Source organism: Coptis chinensis, chromosome 2, assembly GCF_015680905.1.
Source record: "Coptis chinensis isolate HL-2020 chromosome 2, ASM1568090v1, whole genome shotgun sequence".
Taxonomy (NCBI): Eukaryota; Viridiplantae; Streptophyta; class Magnoliopsida; order Ranunculales; family Ranunculaceae; genus Coptis; species Coptis chinensis.
This window is the reverse complement of record NC_141457.1, coordinates 95,367,146-95,394,994: the sequence shown is the minus strand read 5'-3', so window position 1 is coordinate 95,394,994 and position 27,849 is coordinate 95,367,146. Positions and strand designations below refer to the sequence as shown.

At 38.0% G+C, this 27,849-nt stretch overlaps 1 long non-coding RNA gene and 1 pseudogene across 1 annotated transcript; both read right to left on the bottom strand.

The window, feature by feature from the left end:
- Nucleotides 1–8,837: 8,837 nt before the first annotated feature.
- LOC147519245 (ABC transporter C family member 1-like) overlaps nucleotides 8,838–27,849 on the bottom strand; it is a 92,207-nt pseudogene continuing 73,195 nt past the window's right edge.
- On the bottom strand, nucleotides 11,255–12,809 carry LOC147519246 (uncharacterized). The gene is made up of 4 exons (XR_015214198.1): nucleotides 12,522–12,809; nucleotides 12,066–12,348; nucleotides 11,922–11,970; nucleotides 11,255–11,441 (listed from the first exon to the last, which is right to left on the bottom strand). It is a non-coding gene; the product is annotated as an uncharacterized LOC147519246 (long non-coding RNA).

The following is a 27,849-nucleotide window of genomic DNA, read 5'->3' as shown; positions in this document are numbered from 1 at the left end:
ACCCAAGATGAAATGAAATCCTAATAATCTATTACTAAACACGATATAGAAAAAAATGAGATCAAATTAAAACCAAAAGAACAACTCTTAATTCACAAATAAAAAAAAAAATACTAACCAACTCTATTACATCTATTTCAAATCAAAACTTTCCACTTCAGAAAACTTAAACTAGTAAGGCTCCAAAAGCGAATCCAAATCAAACGTTGTCATCCACTGTATTCTACCATCTATGTTTCTAAGAACACACACACGTTGCAAAACAAAACAAACATGGGTCAGCAAATTGAATTTGCTGGTATGAGTAAGACTAAAATAAAATATACACTACTACATTTCATCTTCCAAATAAATAAATATAACATTACCAACTATTTCAACTTGGAAGACAAGATAGTTCCATTTTTCAAAACGGCATGTAGTTTCTTCCCAAGTAAGATTTCAATCCCATTATCTCGTAAATTAATTTAATTCAAATCTTATCTATAACTGCTTATGTGTTAGGATAGGACAACGTCTCGTCTCTGCATAAAAAGTTAATAAGTCCTGCCCGCCTGCAAAACAAAGTTAGATTTCCCAAACGTAATCCTTAAAAATCTACATTTATTTCACTCTCACTGCAACCATCATGAGTATACATAATCTGGCATAATATATCGCTAATATTAACATTCATGTCACACCACCCTATCCATCATATCACGCTAACCACATTCAGTGCTTGGGGCCAGTCCATAGGACTTAATAGAGATCCAAATGGGTCTTTCAACGTTTAAACTTTTGGGTTATAAGGTTTGGGTTTGGGTTTGGGCTTGGCTAGTGGGTCCGAACCATGACCATAACCATGACCTTAGCCATGAGCCCATGAACCATGCACCTTTGACCTTAGCCATGAACCATGGCTATGACCCTGAACTTGTTGAACATGGAAATGACAGTTTGACTTTGACCGTTGACTTTGAGTGTTGACCGTTGACTGTGGAATGTTGACTTTTTCCAGATTTTCACATATTTAAGAATATGGACAAATTTAGTAATAAAATATTGTCGAAGCTTGTATAAATTTGGTTGTCAGTATCTAGGAAAGATTTGACGATGATATTGTGTATATTTTGACACGTGACGAGATAGAAACTTTAGAAGATATAATATTCTTAAAACGCTATAAAAATATATGCGATACGTTTAAAGCAATTGTGACATTATATAATATGTTGGGATATATATATTAAATGCAATAGTTTTGGAGAAATAAATGTATAAACGCTCCATTATTTTATCTGTGAGATGCTACTAGGAGGTAGTAGAGTATTTGTGGATATTTTCCACGGGAGTGTGGCGTAGTGCAATAATATATTGGCACATGAAAGAAAGAAAGTGATTATGAGATATAATTGAGATATTTCTAAATATTATGGCTTAGTGCAATAAGGTATTTGACCTGCACGTGATATAGTGGAATTATTATGAGTCATAAATGTATGACATTTGAATAAACTAGGTAAGACATAGATACGACGTGATTTTAGGGACACACAAAGAAAGCCTTAATTAATATAATTATGGTAATATGTTGGTTAATGATATATCTTTATATAGATGATTGTATATGGTTTTATAGAAGGGTGGGTAAAACTAATTACTTGGGCAGAGACGACCCACTTTGTAATTGAGCATGAAATGCGGTACGTATATAATATGCTTGGTTGGCTATTTGTTTAGTTCGAACCTAAGGCGCCTCGATGGAGAAACTACATGCCTTATTTATTATGCGTATAGTTTGTCGTGTGGTTAGTGGGAAGTTAAGGCACCTCAGTGGAGGAACTACCTGCCTTAATTATATTGTTGTACTTAAGGATGTTGTATTAGTTGTTGGAAGTTAAGGCGCCTCGGTGGAGGAACTAACTGCCTTATGGATTGTGTATATATATGTATAAGTATATGTTGTATTTGAGAGCTACTCATACCAGCATTTTTATAATGCTGACCCGATTTGCATGTTTGCTTATCGGGTATGTTCATTAAATAAACATAGTTGATAAGTCTTGATAGGTTTAGTGTTGAAGAAGGTTGGTTGCTGCTTGTGGTTTGCGTTAGCGTCGCATTTCAAGATAGGTTTTGTTTTCCCTTGAGGTGGTATAGATTTTCAGTTGAGACAATGTTATTTGTATTTTCATTTGTAATTTTAAATAAATAGTTATTGGAAAGAGATTTGTAACCTAATTTTATTTGTGAATTTTTGTAATGAAAATGACTTTTGTTTAAGTTAAAATTTTTATTGGTTTTTAATTATCCGCATATTTAAACTGTTTATGGGTTTTTGGGAGTTGAGAGTGCGTCACACCTCGAAGATCGAAGAGTCGGGAACAAATAATGTTTTTCCAAATTCTGTCGAAATTCGGGGTGTGACACGTACATTCCTTTATAAGAAATTATATGCATCCACTCGTCTACTTATAAGAACGAGGAAATCACAACCAGATAGTACATTCATCCCTCGTAAGTATCAACTCACACAACCCACGTATATATTTTGTGTAAGAAATCACATGCATCATAATACATAAATATTCATATGCAATAACTCCATCATACTTAAAATCAATATTTTACTAATTAACCACTTGTCTACTTATGAGAACGAGAAAAATATCACAACTAGGGAGTACATCCATCCCTCGTGAGTATCAACTCACACCAACCACGTATATACTTATTGTAAGAAATCATGTACATCATAATACATAAGTATTCATATGCAATAACTCAGTCATACGTAAAATCAATATTTTTACTTTGCTTATTAATTATCTCGTTGACTTATTTATTAAAAGACACAGCCCAACATTTAGTTCCTACTCCACGATTTGCACTTCACACATTTGCCAAATCACACATATCTGTATGCCTCACTCATACCGAGTACCACTACAAGACATATGTCCCAAGCGGGGATATCGCCTCAAGGAAACATATTTTCATCTTGTAAACTTGTAACTTGTGAGTCACAACCATCTATGGGATTTCCATACACATACACAAAACCTCTTTTGGGCATAACAAAATATCAGGTCATTCATGGCACATTTAATGAATACCTTGGGTAATTCCCGCCACATTGAAGGAATACCTATCATAACACTAACAGATTCATGACACATTCAATGAATACCTTGGGTCATTCCCGCCATATTGAAGGAATACCCATCATAACACTAATAGGTCATTCATAGCACATTCAATGAATACCTATCATAACACTAACAAGTCATTCATGGCACATTCAATGAATACCTTGGGTCATTCCCGCCACATTCAAGGAATACACATCATAACACTAACAGGTCATTCATGGCACATTCAATGAATATCTTAGGTCATTCCCGCCACATTCAAGGAATCCAGACCTACATTCCCATACACTCAAGGAATACAACCCACCCGCAAGGCGAATGCCTTAGTTCCTCTCTAAGGCGGCTTTTCACATGACATCATTAGTCATAAACATTTCTTTTTATCAAAGAGGCGTGGAGAGATCTAAAGATGTGGGCGACACATTAAATTTTCACCGGACACTTTTACACCGGATTTTAACACTCATGAGTTCTCATTTATTATAATATTTTCATTACAAAACAAACATTGTCTCAAACAATAATGCATTACTAAAGATTCCAAATACAATAACTAATCAACTCACCTCATTATCAATTATCTTAATCATAGATATCAAAATGTTCAATCAGGAATAATACATTAGTTAAATGTCTTGTGAATACATTTTAAACAACCACAATCACATACACAATTAAGTACTAACATTATTCATATATAGTTATCACAATAACTAATAACTAATATATAATATAGTATAGTGTAATGGCTGCACTTTTGCTCAAAGATGTTCACCTACGTATCCAAATCTTTCAAGATTGGAATCAAGCCTTCGTAGTTCTTATCAGCCACATATTCAAAGTCAAAGTCCATCAGTGCTAATATATATTATTGCATAATACCACGCCAAATCTTTAGCTACCAATATACGCTATATACATACAATATTCATCAAACAATTATGCATGCAACTCTTATTCCAATACATATAATAGAACTCTTTAGACAAATAAAATAATTACTCCTCCAATCAATACACATTTATTTGAAATATTAATACGATACAAATTGCATGATCATTACATTTTTTCTTGTACAACTAAGACCTACACTAATAAGTTACGTATATTGTTCTATGTATGAGAAATTAAATTGGTTAGGACGGTTTAACCTTTGTCCATTCTAAAAATTCTAGAAAATTCATATAATCAAAGTTTTGAATCATTTATACCATTATGAAAATTAGACAGAAAATCCATTTCAATACAAAAATTCCTAAACACTAATTCGTTTAGTATGTACCCTAAACTATGTGATGGGACATACCCAACAACTTAAATTCTGCTATTTAATTTTCTAACGCACTTTCTTGTAAAATTCACATCAAATAGAATATAAACTGGAATTAGTCAAGGCCATTTGGAAATGAAAGATGATTCAGAGAACTAAAATTGTTTAGTTTTGTCGAAAAACTAGCTACATCATATAATTAGTCGAATTCAAGTCACAAGTCAGTACTTGTGCAGAATTCTGCAAACATATCATCGTTCCAAACGACAATGAAAATTTCAAAACAAATAACAAACATTCATAATTAAATATGAAACTTTTATAAAATGATAATGAAGCAAACAATATAAAAATCACAAAAAAACGATATATATTTGATAAAAATATGTTTAATCACCTGAAATTGAGTTTGCAAAAGAATATCAATGCTTCCTTTTCTCCAACCCCTTTTATTCTTTTTCCCCTTCTTTTTATTTCTTTCAATCAAAGGAGGCTAGGGTTTTGTTTTTGAATAATAAGTTTTTTTTTTTTTTTTTTTTTTTTTTTTTTTTTTAAGAGAGAAAATTCGCAGGTATTGTTTATTCAATGTTTTAAGTCTGTTAAAATTAACCTATGGGCCTCAAATGGGTCTAAAAACACCCAAGGTCCATACCTATATGAGTGAGTACATTTTAACAATGTTTTCAAGCCCAAAAATGATTCTAAAATACCCACAAAAATTTTAACAAACAAATTCAAGTAAAAACAATTTTGAAAAATCAACAAGCCAAACAAATTCTAAAACAAGCTAGACTTCATAATATAATAGTTATTTTTAATTAAAATAATGTAATTTATGTTGTTTAAAAAATGGGTTTGTTATAACTATGTTCATGCACTGAGTTATCACTGAATGTTATCACTGAATTTAACAGGGGTAACAAGAAACTGATTTTGGTGTCCTTCCAAGTGTAGGTTCTCGATTGATGTGGTTGGAAGCCATGAATGAAACTTGGTAGTTGCTGAGTCTTCATTATGAGGTAGCACAACCTCTACTCTCCCAGATGCCTTCCGAATCTCAACGGGAGTTTCCAACAGTACAGTGCACTGGCCACAAGATTTGAGGAATTTGGCCTTTGAAACATTTTTTATCAGGTCCCATAAAAAGTTATTAGAGAGAATTTAAGAGAAAAGCTATTAGCAGACAGTCAGACACTAGTTTGAGAATGCTGAACTAGCAGTTTTAAAAGAAAATAAAATTTAGGTCATTACTGTCAATACTTTGTTGGCAAGGAGAGCTCAAATTACTAACTTTGAGACGACCCTTCATTTCTAAAAGTTAAATTTTGGGTTTAGAATTAGAATGAGAGGGAGAATTTTTTCCTTTTGTTTGTTATAAAAAATGAGTGCCACGTCAGCAAAGTCACGTCATTCATTGGTTTTAGTTTTGACCAATTATTTTTATGCCACGTGGCTTACTACAAACTGAAAGAAATTTAATTACCATTTTTTCTATAGTTTATTGTGTTGGAGTTTAAAAAAAAAGAAAAAAAAAAAGAAAAAAACATGTTGGATGTAATATAATGGCTGCAGAAAATAGTTACAGACATAACCTAAATTTAATTGCAATTTTTATATACCAAAATCTACGGTGCGCCAGCTGCACTATAGTTGTGGTGCACAGCCTTCTGAGCCACATATACTACCGAGGGTGATTCAAATGCGATCGACGGTCGATGGTTGTATTAAATGAAGTTAGGGGACGAGGAAGACCGATAATAATTTTGTTATGTTGAAATGGTTAATATAAATGTAAACCGAAATCTAATCTAAAGTAAAATCTACATTGTAAATTACATTTTCACCATTTTAACTAAATGTCATTAAACTTACAAACTTACATAGCTGGTTACCAAAAAAAATACTTAAAAAAAAAACGTGGACCAGAAGTTTGCGCTCTGGTGTACCTTGCACACTCTAGAAGCTCTATTTATATATAATTTACTATGTTGGAGTTCAAAATATTTTATAGGGGCAAAAACATCATAATAAAAGTGACCAAGAGATACATAAAAAAAACATTAAATCACTATTGCATAACACAAAATTGTAGATGAGGCTTCAAATTTTTAAAGTAGTAGAGATTTGTGGTAATAGGAAGCTATACATTAGTGATATCAAGAGTGATCCTCCAAAGGCAAGTGAAGTGCACACATCCTATTATTTGTTAATAGGTGCATGTAATCACTACTTGGTGGAATGGTTAGGGGAGTTCGTTGCTACAAGTTATTCAAAAAGAATCTCGAAATTTTTTTTGCACTACTTATGCGTTCAATGTTTTCAAATTTGATTTTGCTTATAATAGATGGCAGCTCGTGGAAACTTAATTTCAGACAACATACTTTGTTCTTGGGTTTTAATACTTCGGTTTCGGTATTAACACTATCTGCTTCTTCACCCCTTCCTATTGCGGGTTTCAACTACTAGCTGAAACGCCACTGAACCCAACTCTAAAGAATGATGGCTTGCTACTATCCAAAGGTTATTATACTTTTTTTTTTTATTCAACCCTCATTCGGATGTTGGCCACCACTTCCGCAGTTTTAGAGCCGGGTAAGAAGGGGTCAGAACTCAGAAGGCACCAGGTCCAAATGATTAAATGCACAAAAGTTGAACGCAAATTTATTGAAAAAAAATGGTCCTATTAAAACTTGATCAAAGAAACTTAAAAAATATGTATTCGTAGTGAAGAAATCCAAATCTCAATCCTAAACATTTAAACCTCATACAAACCATGAGGTCAAATATTTAAAACAAAACAAAAAATAATAATAATAAAAATTATCGAGTTAATCAAAAGATTGTAAAATGTTATAGATGTCAATGTGATGGTTGCTTGCTCAATATAACGAGTTTGTTTTTAGGAAATCAAGTAGGATTTGCTATTCAGAAATGACTAGTGGCGCAATTTGCACCGCGCTTGTCACCTCTCCAATGTAGTTTGTTTATATATCAATAAAATCCATTTTAAACAAAAACAAAAACAAATTAAATAAAAAAAAAGAAAAGATCAAGAGACAACCCAAGGAGAAAATGGGGATCAAACAATCAATTAATTAGAAGACTCTCATGGACAATTACTTGCCGAAAAGGAGAATTCAAAAGTAAACAAACAAAAACAAGTGAAAAAAAAAACAGATAAAAAAACATTTTGTACTACTAACCATACTAACCATGAGGAAAAAATTCAAAACGTCGAACCTACCATCAATTAACCCGGGCAAATAAAACAAGTTCAAATGATCTAAAAGAGAAAGAAAGAGTACCAGGCTAGCAAAGTCATTCATTTGTTTTGGACCATTTAGGTTATGTGACACGCGGCTAACTAGGAATCGTTGATTTTCGTTTAGAGATACACAACTTACAAACTAGAGGTGATTATTGATTGATGAATTGGGCTATGTACACTAGGTAGGGGCGTCTCTTTTTGTCGAATTTCCGATTTTGCTGAATTCCGACCCAAAATTGGTCTGGCTTTGGGTCTATTTTTCAAGATCCGATAACTGATTTTTTGATTTTCAAAAATTTCGAAAAATAATCGAATTGGATTTGGATATAACTCTCAAATCCGATCCAAAAGTTCCGAAATGTAGCCGATCCGAAATTTCTGACATTATTTCCGATTTTTTGTGAAATCATGTACTTATAATATAACAAAACTCCATTGTCCATTTGATAAGATCATGACCATTCATTCATATGCTAGTTTTCTACACTAGCAAAACAAAACAAACAACTAAACAAATCTAGCTTAATAGCTACTTCTCTCCCTCACCCTGGTAAGTAGGGTTCTTAAATTAGCTTTTTATAAGAACATTTCCTATAATATTTATTTTTTAGTTTCTGACATGTAAAGTTTTGGTTTTTTGAAATTCTAAATTGGTTTAGTCAAATTTTCTTTTCCAAAAATAGTGGAAAGTAAAGAGATCTATGAAATTTACCAAGAATTCTGAAATTCCTGAGTTATTCTGAAATTTCCGAATTTAGACAAATATTTTGATTCCGAAAAACAATTCAATCGGATTTGGCTCAGCTCGCATATTGGGTTCTGAAAATATTTGGAAAATTTTCCGAAAGAGGTCAATCCGATCTGATCTGAAGTCACCCCTAATGCACACTCAAAAGTCAAAGATTCGTTTGGACTTAAATTGATTACAACAAAAAAGAATATTATAATGTTTGATTGGGCAATATAGATTTTACTGGCGGAAGACTTCAGTTTAACAATTTACACTTGAATTAAACAAACAAAAGACAACACTTTTATTAAATATCTCAAATCATAAACATCAACACTCTAAAAACACAGCTCCCCCAAACCCTAACCATAAGCCATTTATTTATACTAACTCTAAAAACAATAAACCAATAGTAACACGACCATGTGTCACAAATAATAACTTGAAACAATTAAACTATTGGACTCTGGATACATTGGGCTTGGACTCAAACTATGGGCGCCCGGCGCACACCAATAAAATCAGAAGAAAACAAGGGCACGCCCCTTGTCTTGGTAGCAACAATTTCAACATCTTCATGCTTCGCATCAATATTTCTTGTTGTTTCTCATTACACACAATTGTAATCATTCCTGAATTTTCAAAACTAGTTTAACTATTGATTCTTTTGTACAAAATGTTTTTGCTACATATGAGCAGAGATGAATTTAGTGACTCTGGAAAGATTTGCGTGTGTTGGCACACGAAGTTGACATAATCTTTTTTGAAAAGGCTTGATATCTTCTAAATATCGTCATCATCCCAATTGATTGATCTGTTTTCTAAGCTGTATAATCCAGCTGTTGAAACCTGCTGCGACCCAACCAGCTACTCGTCATCGATAGACCTGAAAAAAGTTCGAACAACTTCATTTTAAGTTCAAGGTGCGTAAAATTATAACCTAAAAAGTAAGTAAGTAAATAAAGCTAGACACGGTCATAGTGGATTGCATATTTTGAAGCGAGTGGGGAGAAGTGCACACACCTCCAACCATTTTGTACAGAGCTGACCACCATCCATCTCTGGGAATCTGTTACTGATTTAAGGTGTCTTCTATACCTTTGTCATGCTTCCCTTCCAACACACCTTGCAGGGTAATGACTGCATCCTTTGTCTTCTGTTGGATGTTGTTCTCATCTTCAATCTCTAACTTTTGCAGGTCATTTTGTGAAGAAGTGAGGCTAGCACCAAGTGCAAACTGGGCAGCAGCTGCCCATCGTGAAGAAGCCAGTTGCCATCTCCTCTGCCCATCTTGCTGCATGGCATCTTCTCTACGTACCCAACTTGTTTTCTTCTTCTCTAAGTACTAAGCTCCGCAAGACCGCAAGTACTGAGCATTTGCTGATCCAGTGCCTTGATGAACCATCTTAGAGAATGCACTCGTTTCATTAAACAAGAGATGCCCAGGTGCATCAAATTCCAAAACCTGAAGAACAAGGGTTACATAATTTGGTAAAAACCTGTAATACAAACTAAACTCACAAGAACTATAAATATATATGAAGTGTAGTATAAACCTAATTATTCTCATTTATCTGTCTGCTGATTCAGAAAAGTGAGATTTTTATTTAATCACAACCATACAGTTTACCCAATACAAAGGCATGGAAAACCAGATTTTGGGTTTAATCTCCCAGGTTGATACATAACCAGCATAAAAACCCCCTCATCACGTACAAACTCATAAAAACTCCCTATTTTTCTAAAATACTCAAACAGACCAAAATACCCCTGTAAAAACCGGGCTGACGTCATCAATCTTTACTTATAATTTCGGCTTAAAGACAAACCGGGCTGACGTCATCTTATGTAAATTTGTATTTACATATGACAATATAAAATTACACAGTCTTCTTAACCTATTTAAATTTAAATTTTGTTTGAGTTATGGACGTAAATCTTTGATCTTTCATGTAATGTCAGTTTGTCTTAGAATTTCGGATGAAACTTTTGGATACTATATTTGAATTCTGAATGTAATGTAAGAAATGAACTGATTAGTCTGTCGGTTTGTCAAATTTTTATAGCTATGCCGAAGAAAACAGTTTATTATAATTCATATTTGTATATGTAAATTTACATTTCATAGCTTTGTGTCACCGGTCGGATGGGGAAAAACGCATATGTGAAAATCAATGTGTACATGTAAATTCATATTTACATAACCTGTGTCATCTGTCAAATGTCGAGGAAAAAATGTCTATGAAATTTCATATTTGCATATGTAAATTTGTGTTCACATATGTAACTTCATATTTGCATATGTAAATTCATATTTCCATAACCAGCGTCACACCGGTTAGAACTCAAATGTCAAAAACGTCTATAAAAATTCAGTGATTGTAAATATAGTTTTACAAAATGTGTCTATATACATCAAAATGAGCAATCAAATATATTATGCATTGCTTCTTGAGCGAGCCCAAACAACCAAGGCCGGCCCGGACGACGAGAAAGAAAGAGGGCATCTTGAGAAAGGATCGTCCACCGGCATAACCAAAGATAACCTCAATCATAATACTCCAAGAAACAACATTCCTCTTGGACATCTCATCAAAAATAGTTCTAGCCACATTCATATCCCGCATTTTCGCATACAAATCCAATCGGCGCATTATTAATAAACATTTTTTTTTTTCATATTCACGGATCATTTCAATAACATCAAGCCATCCAAGCATAAGTATCGCTCTTCGGTCCAAAACTCAAATCGATGCCTACATACCGCGCACAATTTATAAGAAAATATTACTTTACATATCTTCCAAGCATCACGATAATCGAGTCGATGCGTACATAATGAAGTAATACCTTTGAACCTAATTTTAGAGGTCGCTGAACAGTGTTAACAACCCGTGCCCTTTTCAATTCCATGATATGTTCAGCAGAGTGATCTTCTAAGATTAAAGGATCTGAAGAGGTTATAGTTTCACCATCTACAATGTTGGAAAACACAACTTGTGGGTTTCTTTTCCCATCTACAGGTGCAATGAACAAAACCTATGTGAAACAATTAAATCAGTTTCGGGAATCAAATAATTAGGAGCTCCATTCACTTTCTAAGGGGGGGGGGGAGGAACCACTATCATGAAACTAATTTTTCCAATCTTTTCTCTTACAAGCTATCTTGCCTAAAATGTGTTTCATATCGGACACAAAGATGCTGGCATTGAAATATGTCTTCCAATTCATGAATTTTAGCAATTATAGCATTCTCTGTTGTCAGTGCAAATATATTAAGGGAAGACTTGCACAATCATTGAAATACATATTGACACATATAGGCAGATAAATCAGGATGCTCATTCATCTAAGCTAACATAGCTTTAAAAGCGAGAAAGTTGTAGCCTTAGGTAATAAGGATAACCTCACATGTTTCCCACAGTATAAATGCACGCAGATAAGAGAGGCTTTTGTGCGGCTGAGCATGCTACTCAAAATAGCCAAACTTAAACGCAGATAAGAAACTTAAACGCTTACGTGACTAGCCAAACTTTATAGAGCTGAAAAGAGAAGCCTCCATTTCTTCCTGCAATTAATGTTCACACAGTCATATTCGCATAGGTGTATCATAACATAACGTTATTACATTTCACTGATAAAGTGAATGACTAAAATAAAAACCTGGGAATAAGATCGAGATTGAGGGCCATCAGTCTTCTATTCCAATTTATGAGTTAGCATTATCAACTCCGAGTTCATCAGCATCAGGTTCTATTGGAGCTTCAAGTGGCTACCCCAATGCCACTTCATTCAAACATTAGTTATCTTATCAAGGCAATTCAACCGCAACTTCCATGTTCAGAAATTCTTTCTGGAATTTTATCAAATAAGTCATAGACACCTTACACCAATGCCAGACTCTTCAACAACTCAAGTCTAAATGCAGGAAACCTCAAAGAGCACACTGAATCATAAACCAGAAAACAAAATTATATAGCTTATTACCCAAACTTTGAGTTACCTCGAGCAAATTGAACACTTGGTGACAAAATCAATGACTGCTCCTTTGATATTTGAGATGATTTGATAACTTAAGAACATAGATCAATTTTTACTTTAGTAAACAAAGACACGCACCTGAAAGGAAGAGTGAAGTCAATTTCAATCGGATCTTTCTCGCATCCATTTGCATGGTACTTGATCTTATATCCCTTTCCCTTTGTTATCTAGATGAATCGGTGTTCTTCTTGGATGAATATGGAAAAAGGGTAAAACGGGTAATAAAATAAAATAGGAAATAGAAATCGGGCTGGAATTTCGCTGATATTGGAAAGTAGGGAGTTTATGTGATATGGGCCGATAAATAGAGAGGTTAAGTGATATGGGCTGATAGGAAGGGGTTTACACTCATCCGGATTCAAACCAAAGGGCTGAGCCCCATTTCTTGCATGGAAAACCGCATCTACAAACTCTCTCAGCTTATCCTTGTAATATGACATGGCGTGCATATTCCTTTGCATTTTTAGTAAAATGTGGTAAATGAGCAGTGTTAGAGTTCTAGGAGGACATCTCCAGAGGGGCGGACCAAATATTTTAGTCAGTTTCTAGTTTTTGTAAACCCCTAATTTTCATATATATCTATTAAAGTGATACAAGGCCAGAAGCAATTAGGCCGTATCCACTTTCCTCCAAACTTCTTCTCCATTAACACAATTACAATTTTACTAGTAGAAACAATGCTCAGGAGGCTTTTGCCTAGGATATTTGCTAACCAGGTTTCAAGCCATTATGCATCACATATTCACATGCAAGTATTAACGACAAGTAGGAAACCATTAATTGGGTGAGCAGTTAAGGTTAAAGCCATGATATCATACCGACCCGGCATGAAGCAGAAGAACCCGGTCACAGTTGAATATGGTATTTAGTCGATGTGCAAAAATGAGCATGGTGCATGACTTGAATTCTTCCCTAAGGGTGTGTTTGGCAACCAGGATTTTAGGGTGGAATTCATAATATATTTCCGAAAATTAAGAGTCACCTGTTTGGCAACTTTTTATGCACTGGAATAGAAACCTCAAATCCCCAAAATCAAAGAATTGTAAGTTTCTATAGGGGGTAGAAACTTGAGATTTCCATATATTCAGGAATTTTAACTACTTAAAATTGTAAGTTTTGGAATTATATTTTCAATTCCAATTATATTTCTGAATATATAAGAGCATCGGTTCTCACATCAACAGCTGTCGTTGCTTCATCAAGAACAAGAATTTTTTATCTCCGAAGCAATGCACGAGAAAGACTTAATAACTGTCGTTGCCCAACACTGAAATTCTCTCCTGCCTCAGAGACCTTGACAACACAAAACATCAATGGTCTTCAGTTAGGAACACGTGATTGTACGTTTTCTGTAAGAAATAGAAAAAAAAAGTGACTCATATCGTCCATGTGGCTATCCCGTATGTTCAATCTGCCAAGGGAAAACTAGCCGCCGTTTATTAGTCTCTGGATTCTCGGTTTTAACCCAATGTTTTGGTCCAAAAGGTACCCAAAAGTTTCACCCACCAAATTTTCTATACTTCCTCGAACGTGAAAACAGATAGAGATGACACCGTTTTGCGGTTTCCCAACAAAAAAAAAAAAAACCCGTTCGTTCGTCTTCTCCGTTCCTTCCCAATTAAAACCCATTTCAAACACTTTGTAACCACTCGATCAGAAAAATTCCGAAACTAGTCGATAAATGCAAGTGAGTAAATAAAACTCTTCGATACAATTCTTTGTTTCCAATTTGTAGGAAACCACACTAATTTTTTGCACCATTTCAACACCGTTTCCAGATTTTACAAACAATCAGATTATTCTTCGATACAATTCTCTGTTTCCAAGGTTATAGGTTATCGGTTTGAGAAGAAACATAGTTCAGATCTACTTATGAGGCTTGGTACTTTTCGCGAACTTCGTTTATTTGGAAATGGTATTAAGTAGAATTGAATTGAAGTGGATTTTGTGTTTTACAAGAAAAAAGATAAAACACCGATTACTAAGCAGCGGTGGTATTGTCATCGGCTTCAGCGGTCTTTAAGAAAATCAACTCAACATATTCATGTATGCTTCTTAAGCATGCATAACAGATTTTCACTTTCGGATGATACCTATAGAGGCTCTTACGGTGTTAGTATCCACGAAGTTCAAACTTACTACAACTCTACACGGGATATGGAGATGAACCGTGGGCGCTTCTTGCCTCTACCATGCGACAGGGGAAAATTCATGTCTCAAGTATCGATAGGGGAAAATGGAAAAGAATTTGCCAACACTGGGGCAATCCAACATGGTTTAGTTGGGATAGCTAGCATCTTTGGAACTTCGGTATCGTGTTATTGCCAAATGCAAGATATACTGTAAACACTTTGCATTTAATTTTCATCTGATCATGTTAGTCAACTGACTTCTCTTACTACATAGTGACATATATGTACAACGACTACTACTAATAACAACATCTTGAGTTTCAATAAAACGAAAGTAATTTACACCTAATAATTCCGTAGTAATTTCTCAGATATTCAAGTAATGTGTTATAAAGGAACATTAAATCTCTACACCTACTGATAAGACTCTTAGCAATTTAAACATATTTGTAAAAATAATTAACTATAAAAAACAGTTAAAAAACAAAAAAGAATACCTCACCTTATAAAGCAGAGAGTTGTTGCAGGTGTTGATAACGCTTAAGGAATAAGCTGTAACAATCACGCAAATCTGCAATTTTGGGCGAGGTTCTCTTGTCGTCGGGGGTAAGTTTCTTTGGTGGAAAAGAGATTTCAGATGCTGATAGCATCGGACTCCAAATGTCTGAGAAGAAGCGGTGAGGCTCTCATGTGCGAGCCTTCTACCAGATTCCCCTAGCCTCACGAATGAGAACATCGGTAATCTTTTACATGTCCAAACATAGACCAATTCATTTATTAAGGAAATTTCGTCGGTTATAATCCAGCTAACTTTGTCCATTAAGTAGTTTGTTATTGGCTATTGAGCTTAGAACTATTTTTTACATATAAACCGGTAATGATTAGGAGGAATCTGTACAACATTGTTCTCGGCACCTCAGATTCTTACCAACTTGCGGGTGGTATGATATGGGTCGATCAATGGAATGCTCTGCAGCCTGCTTGTTGGCTCGGCATTTCTTGCCGTTCTTTCTGATGATTACATGCTTTCATCCCAAACGGCTGCCCTATATTGTAATGGAAATACCTACACATATGCAAATCTTTGGAACTTTGCCATTTCAGAGGTACTATCCAACACCAATACAAATAGAAGAAGAGCTCGTATATTATCACTTGATAGGGTCTTTAGGGTGGGGGAGGGGGGAGGGGGTTGAACTATATGATGATTCCCACATCCACTCAACATGCACTATTATTTTGGACCATAGTAAAAATGGCGCTCTCCTTTAGAATCAGAGCATTAGATTGTCTGCACGTTACTAAAAAATTGCCCATAATGTAAAGCATCTATCCTTTATCCCCCAACAGCAGGTTTTAATTTGACCATGCTTATTTTTTGACAAAAAGAATCCGTTTGGACTTTGGCCGGAACCTTACGTAGAAACAGGTGTTAGTGAGCACTACTTTAGTATATGCCTGTTGACCTTCTTTTGTAGATAGAATTTTCAATGAGTGAAACATTTCTTATGTTTTGAAAAATATAATAAAAGTATGTTTCTATCATGGAACTAGAGTATACCAAGTCCAAACCTGGCAGACCGGTAATTGATTGCTTTGGTTATGTGGTGTGTCATTTTATGCATTACACAAAGTAGGGGTGAGTATTGGATTCCATTCCAATTTTTAGCTGATGTAAATCCTTAAAGCGCAAAACCTCAGCCGTCTACCACCCCTCCTTCACCTATGAATTAACACAGGTCTTTGTTTCCGAAGAGTTGTATATAGACAAGTTCTATTGGCCACATTTCTTTATAACACCATCTAACCATCCTAACGTGCAATGCTTCTTTTAGGCTGATTATGTGTTGGGGAATTGATTCAATGATAAGGTTATTTTAGGAATAGTAGTAGATACAAACACTTTGCCAACCAACGAAACATAAATTTAAACCCTGTTTTCATTTTCCCAAATCACTATTTTCATCCGGTTTCTTCTCTCCGTTCTTGATATTCCCAATTAAAAGCCGTTAAGTTTGAGAGTTCAAATCAGAAGGGCCGCGTATGTTGGTCATTTTATGTACAACAATTTTTTGCTAATCCAAACAGTGCGTCTCCTCCGTATTCCCAAATACTCAAATCACAATTTCCGTCCAGTTTCTTCGATTCTTCCCAATAAACTTGCGAGAAGTTCTTGAAGATTGAAAGATTCGATTGCTCTGGTTATCTGGATCAAGGGTTCCAACCGTAAGTCGCAAATCAACTTTATATTTTTCCTTTCCAAAATTTCTAGATTTCTGGATCAATTAGTAGTATGAATTCATGCTATTGAAAGTGGTTTTCTAAAAAAAAAAACCCGGCTTTTCCCTCCTGTAGTATCAGTTCTTCTGATTTGTTGTTTCATTTGATGTTTAATTTATTCTATGTTAATTCTCTGATGATTTTTTTTTCTACTTTGCCCTTTCAGGTGTAGAAAGGAGTCTTAAGTGGTTTCGAAGGCGCATTTACAAGAAATGTTGTCTACAAAGACGTTCTCCAGTCATGTAATGTACATTTGTATTCCAGTGTAGATTCTCCATAAGTCCAATGTCATTTCACTATAAGTTCCTCCCTAATTTCCGTTCTTGCTTAATTTGGCCATCTTCTCCATATTTAATTTTATGTGTACATATATTTATCATTTTGTTTGTATGTGTTTACCTCTAGAGGTCAAAGTGGCTATAGCTCGAAGAAGGACCTTCAATACGACTCACCAGGTTGAGTTTTAACACTTTGAAGGTTTTTTTTTTCAATTATGAAATCCACTTTCAAATGGTGATATTTCAATGTTGCATGACTAAGGAAGCTCATGCAAAGATGGAATGCTAGAATGCTTCATCCTTTTCATCGAAATCAGTGGGGACAATATCCATATATTATATATATATACTTGATTTTACTAAAAGAGCTATAACTGCATCTATGATATATATAGGTCGATAAAAGTCGTAGAACCTACCTCCTACTTTTGGCTATTTTTTGCTTCAATATAGTTTTGGCTATATGTCGAACATGACTTCTGTGCTAGATGTTCTACCTAATGTTCTAGCTTGATAAAAAAAAAAATTAACTGGGGTTGTTCGTTTTGGTAATCTATATTCTATTGTATCATCTCCTCCTGCTATTGGTTTGATCGCCAGTATATAATTTTTAATGAATATGGTGTTGGACTGTTGCTAAATCGCTGACGATATTATTAGTTTGACTGGTTTTCGAAGATTAGGGGAAATGATATAATTGTTATGTATTCCATAGCTCTCCTGTGCTCCAGCTAATGTAGAGAAACTATATTTTACTTTGAGCAAGAAACCCTGTAAATAACCATATCTGAACTCTATACAGAGAATGTTATGTTTTTTGCTGTTTTTGTTGTTGTGATCTGTATACAGTAGTATAAGCCAAACATAAAATAGGAGTTGAGCCCAGGGAACCAATAAAACTCTCTAGGAAACGGGTTTTAATACTTGCAAGCCTCACTTTGCCCAAACTCTTAAGGAGTCTGCTAATTTCAATGATGATAATGACGACACAGTGCCAGAAAGATGGAAAGTTGACTGTGGAAATGGATCAGCGTTCAGCTCTTCCAAGGACTTTGATTATGACTCGCCAAGAGACTTTGAAGTCTATGGAACGGACACATCCTCAACAGCTGTAGGTAAATCTGTTATCACTGAAGCACATTTCGCATAAAAAATCACGCTTAATCACAAGAAAAACCAAGAAATTTGAACGTTTGACATCCCTGATCCAGAATATTATCAATGCGATAATGATAGAATGGAAGTAAGTTTAAAAAAGGATCAAATATGGACATCACTGAAGTTAATCTCCAAATACCCTAAAGCGTTTTGTTCGGGTTGGTCAAATAGTGGCGCCACTTGGTTTGGTTCGAGGGGCCGGCCGGCTAAGCTCCAGGGGGAGCTTATTCATTATAGATGTCCACTTATTTCAGCAGATGTTTTTGACGTTAGCTCCTATTAATCACTGCAAGAATCTAGAATCCGAGCCTAAAAACAGAAGAGCAGTACATTTGTATTTTGCTCATAAGATATTTTTAGGTGCATTCAAATGATTTAAGCTAATTCACTAAATTCCTAATTTGTTAGTCTTTGTTTCCAATTTGCAGGCAATCCTTCTTCATAAACAGGCACGCTCCTTTCTATTGTACATTTACCCCATTTTTATTTCCTTTTCATCTTCCATTGAGAAAATACATCTTAAGAATTTACTGCCATAACATATGAGCGGTGGTATCTTTATTATAGTCTTATTTGATAATTGATTGTTGTCTCGGACCAACTAACACAAGCCTTTAAGTACAAAATATGTTTCTACTGTTCTTCAGATGGCACTGTTCTCCAAAGTCACAAGGTCTTCTCAAACAAAAAGGAAAAATAAGTTGAGTTTCAACACAGATGGTAGGAACAAAATACACCATACCCTATTGTCATATACAATAATTAGTGGTTTTAGTCAAAGTGTTTCACTGATTAACGAGAGACTGGTTCAATGAAGTCATTTATATGTGTGCAGCATGCAATTTTTAAACCTATTTTTTGAAACAGGTAATAGACACTGTGGAAGACAAAGGGCTTGAGGCTGTTGGTTCTAGCTGTCATTTGCTTGAGGAGCTCCGCGTCTTCCCAGCATACCCCTTTGATTAAGATGTTGTCCTTGGGGGTGGTCGTGGAGTGACCGAGGCAGGATTTATTGCTGTATCTCGTGGCTTCCGTAGCCTTCGCTATGTCCTATACTTATGCAGGCGGATGAGTAATCTTGCTGTTGCTCTGATGGTGCAAAACAGCCCCACGGCTTTACACACTTCCGACTTTGCATTATGAATCCATGCTAGCCGACTACGACAAATGAACCCATGGATGAGGCATTTGGGTCATGAGTGAAGACCTGCACCAAACTACTGAGAGCATTTGGAATAAGAGAAGTTCCTCGGTGGTACAACAAAATCATTGCAAGCGATAAGACCCTCCAGAATGAAACAGATTATACTAAAGCGCCACCTGTATTTCCTCAAGAGCTGAACACGCTCCTTCATAAAGAAGCTTCCCAGAAAATACAGGAATAGCTGGATGATCAGTTTCCATCAAATGATGTTATCACAAGGTGTAATTCTTCGCAGGACGAAATAGATGGGATTTGGCAAAGACTGTACGTGTAAGAACAGCCCAAAGCCCTCCAACTTAAAGAAGCAAAGTTTGGTGAAAAAACCATTTTAGACTCTAGCCCAATCAAAGAATCAGGTATTTTGTTTAGGCGTATGAATGCATCAGGTCTGTGTCATTATTGCAGCAGTATTGATTTGTCTTCCCTTGGTTGCTAGGAAGTTGAAGATTTGAATGTGCTCAACAAATATTTTGTTGGCATTTGTTTGCCTTCACTGTGATAAAGTTGGGACTTGGAATCATATTTTTTTTGCATGACTACCATTGCTGGAAGAGCTAGGGTATACTTAGATTATGCTGCTGTCAAGGATACAACTATATTATGAGCTGTACGAGAATATACATGTGAATCGGTTGGTACCCTATTGTGCTAGACTGTTAGTTTTATGAGTTTGCAGGAGATTGGACATTGTCGTCCGGACTTCATTGAGTAGATCCACAGATACAAGTAGTTGAGTAAAAAAAGATTGGAAACAAATGATGCATGTGTGGTTTGGTTTGCTTTATATCATCTACTCAATTTGTATTGGAAGTGGCATGGTGTTGTTTGTTTTAGAGTTTCAAAAACGGAAATCTGATCTATTTTTTGCATCATTATGTTTGGGTCAACACAATATTGTGGAAGTTATCCAAACAAACTTGCTCTGTCCGATTCAATATGACATCACATATTCATGATTCATTAAGATAACAACTTTCTCTTTTCCATGGAACTTAAAAGTTCATCATTTAATCAGATTTATTTGTCCGTATACTTTTCATTCTTGCTCGAGAGATGGATTCAATGTTTATAGATTTTATTAGGTGTGCATATACACACAACAAAATAACCTCGCATAGTGCGACAAAGTGTATTACGTTATCTTTTGCTTTTGTTGTATAGGTAGTGGTGTTCCTATTGGTTGTCTGTGTGTATATAAGTGTGTTGTGAGCTGTATTGGTGGCGGGGTACCATTGTTTTTTAATAATATGATTGTAAACTGTAAATTCCCTATAGGTAGCAGGTGAAAATTCTATAGTTTGCATGCTTAATTGCTAAGTTTTGATAATGTAAAAAATGTTGTAAATAGATGAAAGGTAATTGTGGTGAAAGTGGCATAATAGATTTTGACCCATTAACCATGGAGATGGTTGCTGGTGGATATTGTCTTAGTTGTTTTGTTTTACCATTTTTAGCTAAAAGTAAGACCAATAAAGTTTTGGAATCAAGAACTTTATTATTATGAAACATATAATGGGATGGAAGTTTAGCCGGATGATGAGTTGGTCTATAGGTAGAAAATAAAATGGGTGTACATTCTTCGATAATACAAAGACCTCTTCAACATGAGATAGAGTGAACTACAAAACCTTATTAAAATCCACCTTAGTACCTTTCAAAAAAAGAAAAAGTACGAGAATAGGAGAGTCTGTTATTATATGATTTGAACATGTATTAGGAAATCGCCTCGGAAAAGTATGGCATGTATTATAGGATTTGATTACCTTTATTGTCGTGTATCACAATATACACATAATTGAGACTAGAGAATTAGAGTTTTATCATTCAACTGATGAATTTTTATTGAATCGTGACTACATCCAAAAAGCAGTTGAGGGGAGATAATTCCATTGGATCGTTATATTATCAAAGATACTTATATCTTTACCAGATTGGTACTCTTATATGTATTACAGAATATAATTTCACCTGAGTATGTTTATTTTATTCCCTGATGAGGATGATTATTGTCTGTGGTGAGGTACATTCTAATTTTTTCCACTCTAATTTTCTTTCCTAGCACGTGCAACGCACGTGCCCGTTTACTAGTAGAATTAATATATATCAACATACACAAACCCCACAACCATGGTGCCCTTCAATCCTAAATGCCTCCACAAAGTAGACCTAGAATAAAACTAGATGATAGAGTCTTCTTTTCTACACATACTTTATTATATGCACTAATGATTTAAATTAGACTAGTACCTCGGCATCGATACCCAAAGGATTCCTCCTGATGACATCTTTCAGGTGTGCCCTCTCTAACGCCTCCCAAAGGTCAGCGTCATTGTGCTCATCAAAGGATCAAGATTAAACCATACAGTACCTAAACAACAGAAAAGCAACCAAAGATGAGATTGCTTGGCGAATAGACTTTATTATATTGGACACTATTTGTCAACCAAGTAATGCCATTATCTGATTTTAAACTTTCATGATCGGATAACATGTGGGAAAAAGAAATCAAACAGCAAACCAAACAAATTTAAGCAAGGGAATAGCATACCTGAGAAAAGAACCGGTGATTGTGGTATTATTCCAAGAACTTTACGTAAATCTGTCAGACCTAACTTTGCAATATCGCAACCATCAATCCAGATTTTTCCTCTTTTCATTCAGTTCCACAATCCGAAATAAAGCATTGAGCATGCTATACGTCCCTGCCCCAGTTCTCCCAACAATTCCCACTTTCTCACTTGGAGATGCTGTGAAAGACAAGCCATGAAGAACGGGTGGAAGTTCAGGTATTGATAAGTCCTGATGAAGGCCACCCAGGTGAGGGTTGGTTCTGTAAAGGTGTGGTTTCCTTTACATACACAGTTGAATGGGAACTGGAATGGATTATAGAGAGGACCGAGTTCGATTTTGGGAGCGAACTGCCTACGTATCTTGCTCTTGGGTTTTTTGGGAATCAAGAATCAGGTCTGGCGTAGTTCATAGGAGAGGTATTTATAGATGTTGAGAGTGTATCCTCGTCTACCACGTGTAAAGGGCATCATAAACGTGGGGTGGAGATTAGGAAAGCATGTGAGAACTGTCCTCATAGGTCTGCTGTGATGATGTGGAGTAGCAACCGGACAAGTAGCTTCAAGGCAAATTGGTCGATGAGTCGGGCGGCCAAGATTGGTGCAAGTGCATCTTTATTCATGATTGCTTCTGGAGGGGGGGGGGGCGGCTGAGTCACCTCATAGCCTGGTTCGCGAGCTAATGCGAACTGTCTGGAGCGTTCTCCTAGCTCGTAGATGCGACCTGGCTCCATAGGTCGATGCGTTATTTCCACTATGCTGGGCACGTATTGGATAGAGAATATCACTCCCTTACACAGCCCCCTCTCAGTAGGTCGTGGAAGCGACTTGCTGAGAGAAAACGATCTGGGGGAAACGGCCCGTGTTAACATGTGAGATGGTGGGTGTGGATGTTTGACACGTGTTCGGCACGTGATAGGATCTAAGCAGTTGCAGGGAAAACGTGCCGTCCCGTTTTTTCGGGATTTGAAAAGACAGGACAGTTTGTTGGAAGCCGTGTGCGGCTAGGGCTAGGGTGTAATCATGATGCTTTGGAAACTGGAGGGGTGGTTGATCAAAACTTTGGTTGGTTCTTATGAACGTCATTTTGCTGCTTCATCTTATAGAAAACACTCCACTACTCCAACAGCTTTCAGGTTAGTTTTCTGCCATTTTTGAACTCTTGCTTCTTACTTCGCTCTTAGTCTTTGGTCTATAGTTTGTTAGGACGCTCGGTTAGTCAGTGTTTGTTAGGTCTGTAAGAGATAAAAGAGAGATGTCTGACTCAGATGATACGCGATCTGATGAGGTTCGCGAAGTTTCTCTTGGTTGGGAAGATGAGAAAGAGAAAGACGAGTCGGTTTGTGGGATGAGTGAGGGTGATGATGGTGATGACGGTATTGATAGGGCCAGAAGTGGGGAAGATGATGCTCGATCTGCGTCTGTGGCTGCTGCCCCGAGCACTTCAGGTCGCAGTGAGAGGTCGTCGTCTAGTGGGTTGCCCCCTAGAGTTGTAGACAGAAGTGCGTTGGTGGCGTTCCCCCATTTGAGGGAGACGTATGGTATAACCGTAGGCAGTCTGGAGATCCACGAGCCCGATCAGTTCGCACGGGTATTTAGTGATCTGTATAATCCTCCGAACTATGGGGTTATAATCTGTGAGGGGCACCTGAGAGCGCATCTGACGATCCCATTTTCTAAGTTGGTCTGCCAGTTTCTGAACCGTTGTGGCAAGGCACCTATTCAGTTTGTGGGTAACACCTGGCGTTTGTTTAAGGTGTTCGACCTGTTAAACGCAAGTGGTGAATACCGTATAGAGGTCGCTGATGTTATCGAGCACTTCTTGTTAAAGCGGTCTTGGTCGTATAACTTTAGCTTGCAAACGCGACTTACACTCTCGAGTGTTATGAATGGTGTGAGCAACGGGTTTTGGGATAAAAGACCGTTGTTGCTGGTTGGGAACTTCTATGCTAAGGGATTCAGTGTGGAAAATAGGAAATGCGACTTTATCGGTGGGTACCCGTACTATATTTGGGTATTCTGATCTTCCGTTGGATGAGCTTTGTATTAACATCTTTACTTTGTTATCTCTGCAGATCTCTCTTTAGAGAAGGAAACTGATCGGCAGGAGATCGAGAGGTTCGCGCGGTTGAGTCAAGCTGAGAAACAGGCGAAGTTGCCAGAGATCGCGCATTTCTTTAAGGAACGGGGAGGGCCTGCCATTAGGGAGAAAAGGGTAGCGCAGAAGGCGAGAGCTCGAGGTAAGGTGACTGGGGGCGTGTCAAGGAAGCCTGTGATGGATAAGCGCAAGAGTGACCTGGTGACCAGGGAAGATAGGAACCGAGGCCGTGCTGGGCCGAAGCGACCTGCTCGGGGTGCTGGTTCGTTTGGGGTTGGTTTGGGGAGAGGTGAGGAGGATGCTCCCTACGATCTGGATGAAGTGCTCTTTGAGATCCCCGAGAGGAGTCGCCTGCCAAAAAGGAAGAGCAGCGATGCTGAGACCCGGTCTGCTAAGGTCGCTCGGGTAGTGGAGACCGTGTTTGGGGGTGGTTCTGGAGCTGGTGGTGAAGGATGAACTAGGGGAAGGGCGGCTCGCAGCTCGAGGGCGAGGTCGATGCCTGACTTCAGCGTACTGGGTGAGGAGACCATGGAGGTCGCTCTGACCCAGGTCGCTGGAGATACTCCCGGGAAGATGAAGGGGAAGGCTGTGATGACAGAGACTGGCAAGGGTCACTCCAGTGGTGGGAAAGATAAGCTGGAGTGCAACCTGGTATATGTAGATGAGGTAACTAGCAAGAAACACTATGTGAAGAGGTCGGACTGTAGCTACAGATCTGCACCCATAGCTGCTTGTTTGCTCGAGGGGATGACGCTGGATGGAGATAGAAAAGATTTGGACTCCAAAGAGTTGGAATCGAATCTCCGAGGGATGGACAAGGCGCTGTGCCTGGTAAGTATCTTGTGCCTTAAGACCTCTTTGGTTAATTGTGCGCCCTGTTTTTGCTTGACGCTAACGTGGAGCGATGTGTAAACTGTCTTAGCTTATTGCTGGGTATCAGAAGCTGAAGACGGCCGCCCAGTTCGCTGAGATGGAGAAGACTGAGGTCAAGACGCTGAGGGACGAGCTCTCGACTCTCCGAGAGGTGGAGCAGTGGGAAAAGAAAGAACTGGATGCTTTGAGGCCTCAGGTCACCTCTTTGACGCTGGAGATGACGTATGCTGTGAATGAGTCTATCGAGCTAAAGCATGAGGTGGAGGTGCTGAAGGCAAGTTGGCCACAACGAATGTCTATGCTGAGAGATGTAAAGCTGCCGCCTTGCATGCGAAGGATGCTTATCTTGGCATTCGTGCTGAAATAGAGGAGCTGGAGAAGAAATATGACTATCTGCAAGAGGAGCAGGCACGTGGAACTTTGGGGGACCGCGGGGTCGACTCGCTCGAAGATGCTAGTGTTGCTCTAGCGGTCGTGCTTCCTCTTGCTACTGGTGTGGTGACTGATCAGCCTCGGGTCGCTGGTGAGCTGGATGGGACCTTAATTGAGGGAGTGGTGGCGCCTCTTGGTGAACCGAGCTCTTCACCAGTGCTAGACGTCCCTCTTGTTGACAATCTTGATGATGTTGTTTGAAACACACTGTTTGTGTTTGTGTTTGTACTCGGCCTTTGACCTAAAACAATAGAGCTGGTCTCCTGAGGTGACCTGGGTAGTTCGCTTTTCTTCCTTGTTTTGGTTTATGATGGCTAGTGGCTAATTGAGTTGGATTTTCTGAGTATTCTCAGCAGCTCGGTTAGTCTGCTAACTGAAGCTTCACTGAGGTTGCCATTTTGTTTATATTTGTGAATGGACTATAAGTCGCCTTGCTTTGTTCGAGTAGGATTGTGTATGCTTTTTGTGGTTGTATTCTGTAAGCATGTGTATGCTGTTGTGATTTATTGTTTTCGTTGAGTGTTGTAGTTCGCTAAGATCTTTGAGGACTCATGGGGCGCTCTTTACCCGGGAGCTGCTTGGTCTACAGTGCGTCGTTGCACATGTAGGAATATAGGCGGTCAGGAGATATGACATGATGGCTGCCAGGTAGGCTGCCGTTTGGCGTCTCGATGCCATCATGACCTGTCTTGGGAAGAGACGTTACCCCAACATAAATAGGAGTGTTCTTGGAAGAGCAGAGGCATTTGCTCTTTTTGCTCTTCCTGTTGTTGCAGCTTCTCTTCTCTCGAGTGTAGTGCTTCATTTGCTTTGCTGGCTTGCTCATGTACGTTCGGTTTCTATGTTTGACTACTTTTCTTTTTGAAAGGAAACCTGTTGCTGGTTTGTTTTAACCAGCGTCCTGATGTTTTTTGCGCGTAGGTTTCCTTATGGCCAGGTGCCGCAAGTATGTTAGGGGAGATGGGAGTTTGAGAGAGACCTCCCCTCTGATAATGGAGGAGATGGAGTTCCGACCGCATGTGCACGGGGATCGTGGCAAGGCAAAGGTGGTTACTTCAAGGGCCAAGACCAACAAGCGACCCAGGCATTCAGGTCGCTCGCCTGGTGGCATTGTCTTCAGGTCGCCTCGGCAGGTAGATGACGCCGATCGGGTTGTTGAGGGAGACGGCGACCTGGGGTAAGGTCATCACGTAGCTGGTGAGAGTTCGCCCCCTCATATCGGGGATGTGGGGAGCGAATTCTACTACGTGGGAAGGACGGGGAAGAAGCGTGTTGTAAAGCGTTCTGATTGCAACTTCCACTTGGCACCCATAACAACTAGTCTTCTGAAGGGGATCGTGCTAGACGGTGACAAAGCTGAGGTTGAGGATGAAGATATGGAGACGCTGTTGGGGACCATGGACATGGCTACTTGTTTGGTGAGTGTTTATCTGTCAGCTTTGCCGTTCTACTTCTTGAGTGATCCTGATTTTCATTTTGTACTTGTAGTTTCTGGCTGGGTACGACAAGTTGAAGAACGCTGTGCAACATGCCGATACTGATGTCAACTCCCGAGTCAATCTGGGATGTGTGCGAGCTGCATGGGGAGTTGACAAGAAGAAGCTGGACGATGATGACAAAAGAAGCATCCGGCCGCCTGGCGATGAACGCTTAAGCGGGTTGGGCGATGGCTGAGCTGCAAGTGGAGGTAGCAGAAGTCACCGAGTACGCCAAGCAATGTCAAGGGGTTGCACGTAAAGCTCAAAGTGCGTATACCACGGCCTGTAGTGAATATGCCAAGCTGGACGAGAAATATTGTCAACTGAAGAAGGCACATGGGGGTCAAGGGACGGGTATGCGCATTGTTCTGCAGGCTGCGAGGCAAGTTCCTTAGACCAGTGCTGCTCCCCAAGACAAACATGTGGTGGCTGCTCCTTGATGGTGATTTCTCTTCTTGTTCTTGAAAACAAATGTTGAGACTTGATGGCTGTTGTGTATGTTCTTCTCCCCTATGAGGGTTAAACATTAGAGCTGTGTTTTCAGGCTTGCCTGAGCAGTTCGCCTTTGTTGATACAGAGAACTGGTTTCCACGAAAGTGGCAGTTCGTTAATTTTGCTCCCCACGTTCATCGAACCGATTTGGATTTTCTGGGTACACTCGGCAGATCGGTGGATTGGAACTGGCTACTTGGCATTGGCCGGGTAGTTCTATTGGTAAATGTATGTGTAATGTCATCTTTTGCTTGACTGCTTGTAGTTAATATTCTGTTTATGGCGCTTGTGGCATGCTCCTGAGATTTATTTTCATAAAACGTTATGTTTGTGAAGTATTGCTCGGGAGAGCGATCTTAGAGATATATATAGGTCCCCGATTAGTGAGACTTAGGGAGGCCATGAGCCTGTAAG